This window comes from Mandrillus leucophaeus, unplaced genomic scaffold, assembly GCF_000951045.1.
Source record: "Mandrillus leucophaeus isolate KB7577 unplaced genomic scaffold, Mleu.le_1.0 Scaffold722, whole genome shotgun sequence".
NCBI classification, from domain to species: domain Eukaryota; kingdom Metazoa; phylum Chordata; class Mammalia; order Primates; family Cercopithecidae; genus Mandrillus; species Mandrillus leucophaeus.
The window spans coordinates 484384-493418 of NW_012107831.1; positions in this window are offsets into that span (position 1 = coordinate 484384).

Genomic DNA, 9035 nt, shown 5'->3' on the forward strand with positions numbered 1-9035 from the left:
TTGAAATATGAAACTCTTTGTGATATAAGATATGGATATTGTCTTGTGAACTATGAAGCATAAGCCAAGATCTTTTTGTGAATGCAGTGCTAATTAGAATGGCATGTTTTTAAAGATTAAAAAAATTAATGCCATATATGATAGCAAAAGTTGACAAGGTTGTTCCCTCCTTCTTGCAAAGCCTCCAATTAACCAACTAGTTTTGGCTTTAATAAGGAATTTTTGAAAGTGACTTCCTTGTTCAAGGATTATGTCTACTGTAGAAACACTTCCAACTTATCAGTGGATGAGAACTCTTTTTTTTTTTAACTCATAAGGCAGTATTTTGTTATGCGCACAGACTTTTCTATTAATGCATTCAAGGAATACTTTCACTGAAAAATAAATCAGAAGAGACAAAGTGATAACAAGTATCTAAAAATGTTTTTAAGTTTATTTTAAAAAATTTGGTCTTAGAGGCAGGGTGCAGTGGCTCACGTCTGTAATCCCAGCACTTTATGAGGCCCAGGTAGGCGGATCAGATGTCAGGAGACCAAGACCATCCTGGCTCACATGGTGAAACCCCTTCTCTACTAAAAAATACAAAAAATTAGCAGGGTGTGGTGGCGGGCGCCCGTAGTCCCAGCTACTTGGGAGACTGAGGCAGGAGAATGGCGTGAACCCCGGAGGTGGAGCTTGCAGTGAGCCGAGATTGTGCCATTGCACTCCAGCCTGGGGGACAGAGCGAGACTCCGTCTCAAAAAAAAAAAAAAAAAAAATTTGGTCTTAGATACTGGTCTAATGGCTCAAAGTCTGCTAGAAGCTTTTCTCCACTGACTAGAATTTTTATTTTTATTTTTTGGCATACCCGCAAATATCTTCATGTTCCCCTCATTGAGCTTGTCATTTGCCATTTGTCATGACTTAAATACTGTGATCAGTCATGACATCTACACTCACTGCCCCTGTCCCTATCTCCCCATTCACTATCTAGCTCGGCAAAAACACAAACATGGTTCAATCCAACTCTTCAGCTTTTTAGTGCATGTACCATAGTTGTTGATTTTAGCTGGAAAAAACACACATCATGCTGACTACTCTTTAAAATCATAGTCATAAACCTCAGCTAGATCCTTAATGCTCTCTGAAAATCCTTTTGCACTTCTTTAACCAAAATGCCCTCTTCTTCTCCTCAATAACTCATTCACTTCTCTCCTGCCCTTAACTCCAACACTGTCTTTTTCTCCTCCTTACACTCACCAGATGATCATGCTCATTATTTCACCAAGAAAGCAAGAGGAACAAGATGAGAGTTTCTACTGGCACTTACCATAAAAATCTACAAATCTACTTGCTTCTCAAAGGGCAGTACAGGGAACTGAACTTGAACTAAACAGCCTTTGTGCAAACGCTGGCTTTGCCACGTACAAGATGGGTGACTTTGGGCAAATTATTTGAAATCACTATGTCTCAGTTTCTTTGATGTGATGTGGGAATAAGAATGATATCTGCCTTATGGTGTTGTTTTGGGGTATTCAAGGAGTTAACAGTAATGTACTTAGAACACATAGCAAATGCAAGATAGACATTAGCTGCTATTGCCATCTATCCTCCTTTTTGTTACAATGGATTAACTGTTTGTACACCACTCTAAGGCCAAACTCTGCCCTTGTGCTAAGAACCCATCTGTACTCACCTTCTCAAAGATTTTATTTCTGTAACTGTTGCCCATCTCTGTTTATGTCATCAATTTTACCCTCTATACTGGATCATTTCCATAGACACAGTAACCTCTGCAATATATTCCAGGTAAAAACATACTTATTTTTTAACCCTACATCTTCACCTGCTATATTTCTTTGTGAAACTAGTTCAAAGTGCTGTCTTTTTTTCCTTTCCGTTCATTCCCTTTCAGACTCACTCCAAATATTGACTCAGATGTTCCTCCAAAACTGCATTAGTCATGGTCATCAATGAGTTTCGTGTTGCAACTCCAATGCTCAATTCTCAATTAATTTAATTAATTTAATTAATCTATCAGTAATATTTAGCATTGTTGATCATTTTTTTATGGAAACACTTTCTTTATCTGGCTTCCAGAAACAAAACAAAACAAAACAAAACAAAACAAAACATCTTTTATGGCAATCTTTCTATGTCATTAGCAATTTCTTCTCAGGTTTTCTGCTGGATCTTCCACATCTTCCCCAACTTTAGATGTTGGACTGTCCCAGAGCTCAGGCTCATATCTCTCCTCTTCTCTACTTACACTCATACCCTAAGTGATCTTATCCAGTTCAATGACTTTCTTTTTTTCTTTTTAGACAGAGTTTCACTCTTGGCGCCCAGGCTGGAGTGCAGTGGTATGATCTTGGCTCACTGCAATCTCCACCTCCTGGTTTCAAGCGATTCTCATGCCTCAGTCTCCTGAGTAACTGGGATTACAGGTGCCCACCACCATGCCTGGCTAATTTTTTGTTTTTAGTAGAGACGGGGTTCACTATGATGGCCAGGCTGGTCTTGAACTCCCGACCTCAGGAGATCCACCCACCTCGGCCTCCCAACAAAGTGCTGGGATTAGAGGCATGAGCCACCACACATGCCTGTTCAACGGCTTTCCATGCCAACTCTATGCTTCCACTTCCAAGTGTTTTAATTGTAGCTTTAGAAGTCACTGTTTTGCCATCCCCCTGAACCTTCAGTGGCATAACTCTAAAATTTCCTCTTGAAAATCTAATAGGCAGTTTTTATTAGTATGTCAAAATAGAGTTGTTCATCTTTTCTCAGTCTTCTACATTTCAAAAGCATGAATCTGAAATCATCTTGGGTAACATATATTTGAGACATTATTTTTTGTTAATTTCATTATTGGATTTTGTATAGGATAGACTTAATATACAGCTGGACTGGGAAAACTCTATCCTTTTCTTTGGGAACACTTTTCTTTGGGAAAAAAGTTGCTTAGCTTTGACTCTTGGCCAAAGTAAGTCCAGTGAGATTTAAGTGAGGTTTAAAGTCTGAAGCTCTCCTAGCAACCTCTGGGCCATTTTGTTTTACAGACCCAAGATCCTGCTGAGAACTTCTGCCTTGAGTGTTCATGAAGTTAAGATTCATCACATTGATTTTGGTAGTTCAATCTGGAGACAAAATGTGTGTATGTGTGAGTAGGGACCATGGGGCATTTGCACCTGTATATCTCTTGGCTCCCCTAATACTTGCCTACACTCTCTCTCTTGCTGCTTTGCATTCTTTATTTATTTTTACATTTTTTAATTGATATATAATAGTTTCTACATATTTTGGGAGTACATGTGCTATTTTGATACATGTGTACAGTGTATAATTATCATATACTTTTTTAAAAAAATTTTTTTGAGACGGAGTCTCGCTCTGTCACCCAGGCTGGAGTGCAGTGGCCGGATCTCAGCTCACTGCAAGCTCCGCCTCCCGGGTTTACACCATTCTCCTGTCTCAGCCTCCCGAGTAGCTGGGACTGCTACAGGCGCCCGCCACCTCGCCCGGCTAGCTTTTTGTATTTTTTAGTACATACGGAGTTTCACCGTGTTAGTCAGGATGGTCTCGATCTCCTGACTTCGTGATCCGCCCGTCTCGGCCTCCCAAAGTGCTGGGATTACAGGCTTGAGCCACCGCGCCCGGCCATATACTTGTATATAAAACCTTTATGTGAGTACTCTGTGTAGAGTTTTATAAGTCCTTTCAAAAATTCAAACTTGTGAAGTATTTGTAAATTTTAATAGTTAAAGTGAAGCAATGATGTGCTGAATCTGGCTTGCAGCAACGTACAAGAACTGAGTGTTAAAACTTCAAGAATCATATAAGCTAGTAGTGAAACAGCAATAGTTAAAAATTAAAGGTAATAAATACTCAAAATACATGATGTCTTCATTATTTTAAATTTTGTTAGTATTCATGGTCTTGAGATTATTTGCATATGTTGTATCTATATGGTGGCGATATATAATAGAATGCTACTGCTCATCCTTGCCTAAATCCATAGTGATGTCATGTATATAGCTTGAAATTGGCCATGGTGTATTTATACTGTGGAAATTGGCAAATGTTTTTAATTAGCTCCCTCCCACCGGTATCAAGACCTTGTTGTTAGACACTAACCCCACACCACTGAATGTAATTATTTCTCATTTATGTTTTTGAAAGAAATTTTCACTAGATGATGCAACTGGGGCACAATTTCTGTTTGATAACATTACAAACGAGCTTTTGGCCACTGTGCCAGATGTGTTGTTAAATGCCCTAAGTATTGGCTGCCACTGATGGTGGTGAGTAAAGTCTCTTACTGGTTTTTATTTTTCATAATTTCAATGCAAGAGAAAGTTTCAGAAGAATCTGTTTTTGAAACATTTCATGATGATATGTGTTAAGGGCATTTCAGACTTACAGTTTATAGTGATTAATGGGTTTCAAAATAACCCAATTATATTAGAATATGTTGTTGTCCTGCATAATTATTATGCTTTATTGTGAAAATTAAATAATTATATTATACTTTATTTTTAAAAATTATTTTATTTTACTTTATTTTATTTTTTGAGATGGAGTTTTGCTTTTCTTGACCAGGCTGGAGTGCAATGGTTTAATCTCAGCTCATTGCAACCTCCACCTCCCAGGTTCAAGTGATTTTCCTGTCTCAGCCTCTTGAGTAGCTGGGATTACAGGTGTGCGCCAACATGCTCGGCTAATTTTATATTTTTAGTAGAGACGGGGTTCACTATGATGGCCAGGCTGGTCTTGAACGCCTGACCTCAGGTGATCCACCTGCCTTGGCTTCCCAAAGTGCTGGGATTACAGGCGTGAGTGAGCCACTGCACTTGACCAATATATTATACTTTTTTGTGTTGTTGCCTTAAAAATTAATTATCTTCATTTAAAATTTGTCACAATAGACACTCATGGTTGTAAAAACAAAACTTTATTTTCACTAAATATAGGAATACATGTTATACAAGAATCCATTAAATAACCACCTCAGGTTTTATAAATTTAGATTTATGCTCTTTAAGTCAGATTTATCTCATCTGCTAAAGACAACATTCAATGAGACAGAAATCACTAACCAGAGTAATGAGAGAGCATTCTCACATTACCTTTCCCAGGCATTTGATTAAAAAAGAGAAGATTTTAAAAAATCAAACCAAGCCATCATCAGAGAAGGTAACTTAAGAGCCAGAGAGGTACTATGTTGTAAATTAATCTGGCATTTTTTTAAAAAAGAAAATGTGGCATGCCATCTGAATTGTTAGTCCTCCTACCTATCTTTAATATACTATAATGGCATTCTTCAAGAACAATCATCTTAATGATCATGGAGAATTAGTCTGGCAGCATTTCTATCTCCTGCTTAAAATCCTACTCCTCCCCTTACCTCCCTGTCTTACCGTGCTTAGAAAATAAAACCCATATTCTTTATTATGACTTGCAAATCCATAAAAAGCTTGACTTACTCTTCCTATTCATTATTTAAAACATAGTTTAGGTGTAACTCCCACCAGGCAGCCTTTCCTTACATCCCCAGGATGGTGGCTTTAGGTTGCCCCAGGCTTACACCTGTCACTACACTTTCCACAGATGTAAAAATTATGCATCTGAATCTCCTACTAGACTGTGAGCCCCTCAAGAGCTCTTTCTCATCTCTGTGGTCCTGGACTGGTGGCTAGCTTCATGGAGGCAGTCATGGTGTCCAGCTGAACAAAAATGAGATGCACTATCAGGATCTGGCTGCTACATACTTCTTTTTCATGTCCCATCATGTCCTTGCATGTTGCCTGTGTTTCAACCCCTCAATTAGTTGGGATTTAAAGAACATGCTGTTATGTGTCTTTCCAAGTGGTGTACTCCAAATCTGGGAAGCCCTTCTCTGACATTTTTTTCCTTGATATATTCTTACTATGCTTTAAAAACTAGTTCACACTTTTTGTGAGACTTTTTATCCACTGTATTCTCATAGATTGTGTGCCTATTGCTTTAAGAGACCATCTCAGTCTGGAAAGTTTCACGAAGTCAACAAATACAGTTCATTTTTAGTTTATATTAATTTTGTCCTGACATCCCCAAAAGCTAAATTTTATTGCTAATTCTATCTTTTTTCCCTACTCAGATCCATATACAAGATAAGCTTTTATTTCAATTCAATAAGTATTCTAATTGTTTTTTAATTACATATGAAATATATGAATACATTATGTTTGTGAAGAAAATGAACCCATTATAGATCAGGCTAATATTTTTTCCAATCATCATTTCCAATTCTGGTCTCCTTCCTTCTCTGAGGTAATTCTTATTTTGTGAATCCTTCCAGATATTTTCGGATATTTATTTATGTCTTTATAAACATGTACATGAATTTAAATACATTTATTAGCACCCATTAAAAATGTGCAATTTTATTTAGTATTTCTTTTCTTTTTCGTGGTATTATATTGAATTACCATATTCACTTAGTAAAACAACTCTTGACTAAATAATTCCATTTCCTATAAAGAATTTCTAAACCAGAACTATTTCTTACTCTAAAACCTCCCTCCCTCTGTGAATCAATTTCTGCAAAAGTATATGCAGAGCCTCATTGAGAATTTTTGGATTAAGCATGTTTCAAATGAGTAACGCTGTGGCAGAATAATTGTATCAAATAAAGACAATTTGCATTTAAGTTATTTGTCAAAGACATCTCTGTTAGATAGTTGGTTTTTCTGGGGAGGAGCTCTATGCCATGAAAGGATGGATGGAACTTGAGTCAGAACACCGACTCACCAATCTGTGGTGGTATTGTGAGGGTGGACCTCTCAGAAGACCAATCCAAGTAATATCTATTTTTTTTTTCTAAATATCCAACTCAAAGGGGATTTACATTTCTTCCTTTAAATCACAGATCCATAGCTGTCATCACACTTGTTAAACTAGTTTCCTTTTATTTGTTTTTTGCTGTTTTACCCAGCCCTCAAAATCTCAACTGTCATTGTGGTTAGCACATTTACCAGAGAAGAACTGATCACGACAAAAGAAGTGCAGAAGTTTTCTTTATTTACTTGAACAGCCATTATATCAGCACATTATGCATAGGTAAGTGGAGATTTGCTTGCCTAAAATTCTAACATCAATAGAATGAACACTGTCTCCCCAATATGACCCCCATCCAAAGATTGCAGTAAAACAGCTGAGTTTGGGTAAGAAACTTGTAGTTTTTCCACAGCATTTTTGGTTTCCTGCATGGAGACAACCCTGTCACACTTGTGTCTGCAATTTATAGGTTTTTTGTAATGATCTGAAGAGTGCTTCAGAAAGGTGACGTGCAGCTAAACCTCTGGTGAATGAAAAATAATATGAATGTGCGACTATTGTAGAGAGCAGGTAGCGGAGGGAACATTTTCTTTTCTTATAAAACAAATGATAAATTGTTGTTGATAGTGATGAGGATTAGGATTTCCTTGTATTTGTTTAATAACTTTTGCTTTCTAAAGGCCTTCATGAATAATATATTGAATCTCACAGTATCATTGCTTCATAAGTATTCTCTGTTGAAACATATGTAAATACACATATTTTACTTGTTAAATATTCATGAACCAGAATCGTACAATTACGTATTTACACATGCGTCTATTTTTAAAGTATCTAACTAGATAATTATCACAATAAGTGAACAGTGATCATTAATGGCAAAATTTTAAGAACATACTCTCAGCTCACAAGGAATTTTCATCTACATATACAAAATATAGCAAAATTAACTGAATTTAACTTATAACACTTAATGTTTGGATAACTCTGAAATATAAGTACATATCTTACACAAATAATTTTCTAAAATGTGTATTTTAAGTCAATATTTGAACCCTTTAAGATATGTGTGTTTGTGTTTATATATATATATATTCACAATATCAGTATTCATATGAAAATGTGATTTGACAGGGAACATTCATTGTGATAGAATATACTAAGAATTTTTCTTGAACTAAAGTAAAAAGGTTTTTGTTGTGTGACTATTTCTTTTTTATTAAGGATGCTATTTTATTCATAACCCTGATGTTTTCTTATTACCAACACTTCTGATCTATCACTAAAAGAGTGATCAAACACATTTAAAAGTGGAAAAGAAACAGCATGATTGTTTTGTTTTGTTTTGCCTGCCAGGGAGTCATCACCTTTATGCTGAGTGGATATTGTTTCCTTTAAGGCATCTCCTCATTTTCTTTCATCGTGTTGACACTCGTGAGAAGTTCTAACCTGAAAGATTTCAAAAGATAAAGCCATTCTTTCGAATAAGTCCTTGTTACCTGGGAAAGGTTCAAGCTTTAATTCAGGGATTAGCTTCTCATAATGAGGCATTAATCTGATTACACAGCAGAACATGGAGGGATTTAGAAACATAGTTTACTTGCATGTACATTTGAGAAGATCTTAGTGAACTTTGTGCTTGCATGTGGGTGTCTGATGAATAGTTAAGAGAAAGAAAAAAAAATACCGAAAGTGGAAATAAAGACTTCAAAACCACATTTTATCAATTTCAAATTTTTTCTTAGAGTTAGTCCTATTAAATAGAATGAGGAACATCTCAGAAGAAGGCAATGTTTTAGATTTTTGCAAAGGAAGTTTTCTTTTAGGGCAAAAGATAATTTATATTCTGTGTCCCCTCTGAGTAATTCCTTATGTGATTTTCCAGAAGAATTTATTGTATGGACTACCAGAAATTGGCTAATAGCTGATATTCTTTCTGCTTGAGAAGTCTCTTTGCCATTTTTAGGCAGCTATTTAATCTATGTCATTGTCATGAAGTCTTTAGGTTACAAATTAAAGGTAGCTACAACCCAGAGAATCATTTGTGTTGTGACAAGAGATAATCAATATGGAAAATGGGATAAGGAATGAAAACATTAAATCCTATAGCAATTCTAATGAAATAAAGTTGAAAATTAGGAAGTCATTTCAGTTTTTCACCTTTAATGCACAGTGTCTGGGTGAATTCTAAAACATCTTATTTGATTACAATTTAACAAATTTAGGTTTTTTTTGTTCTT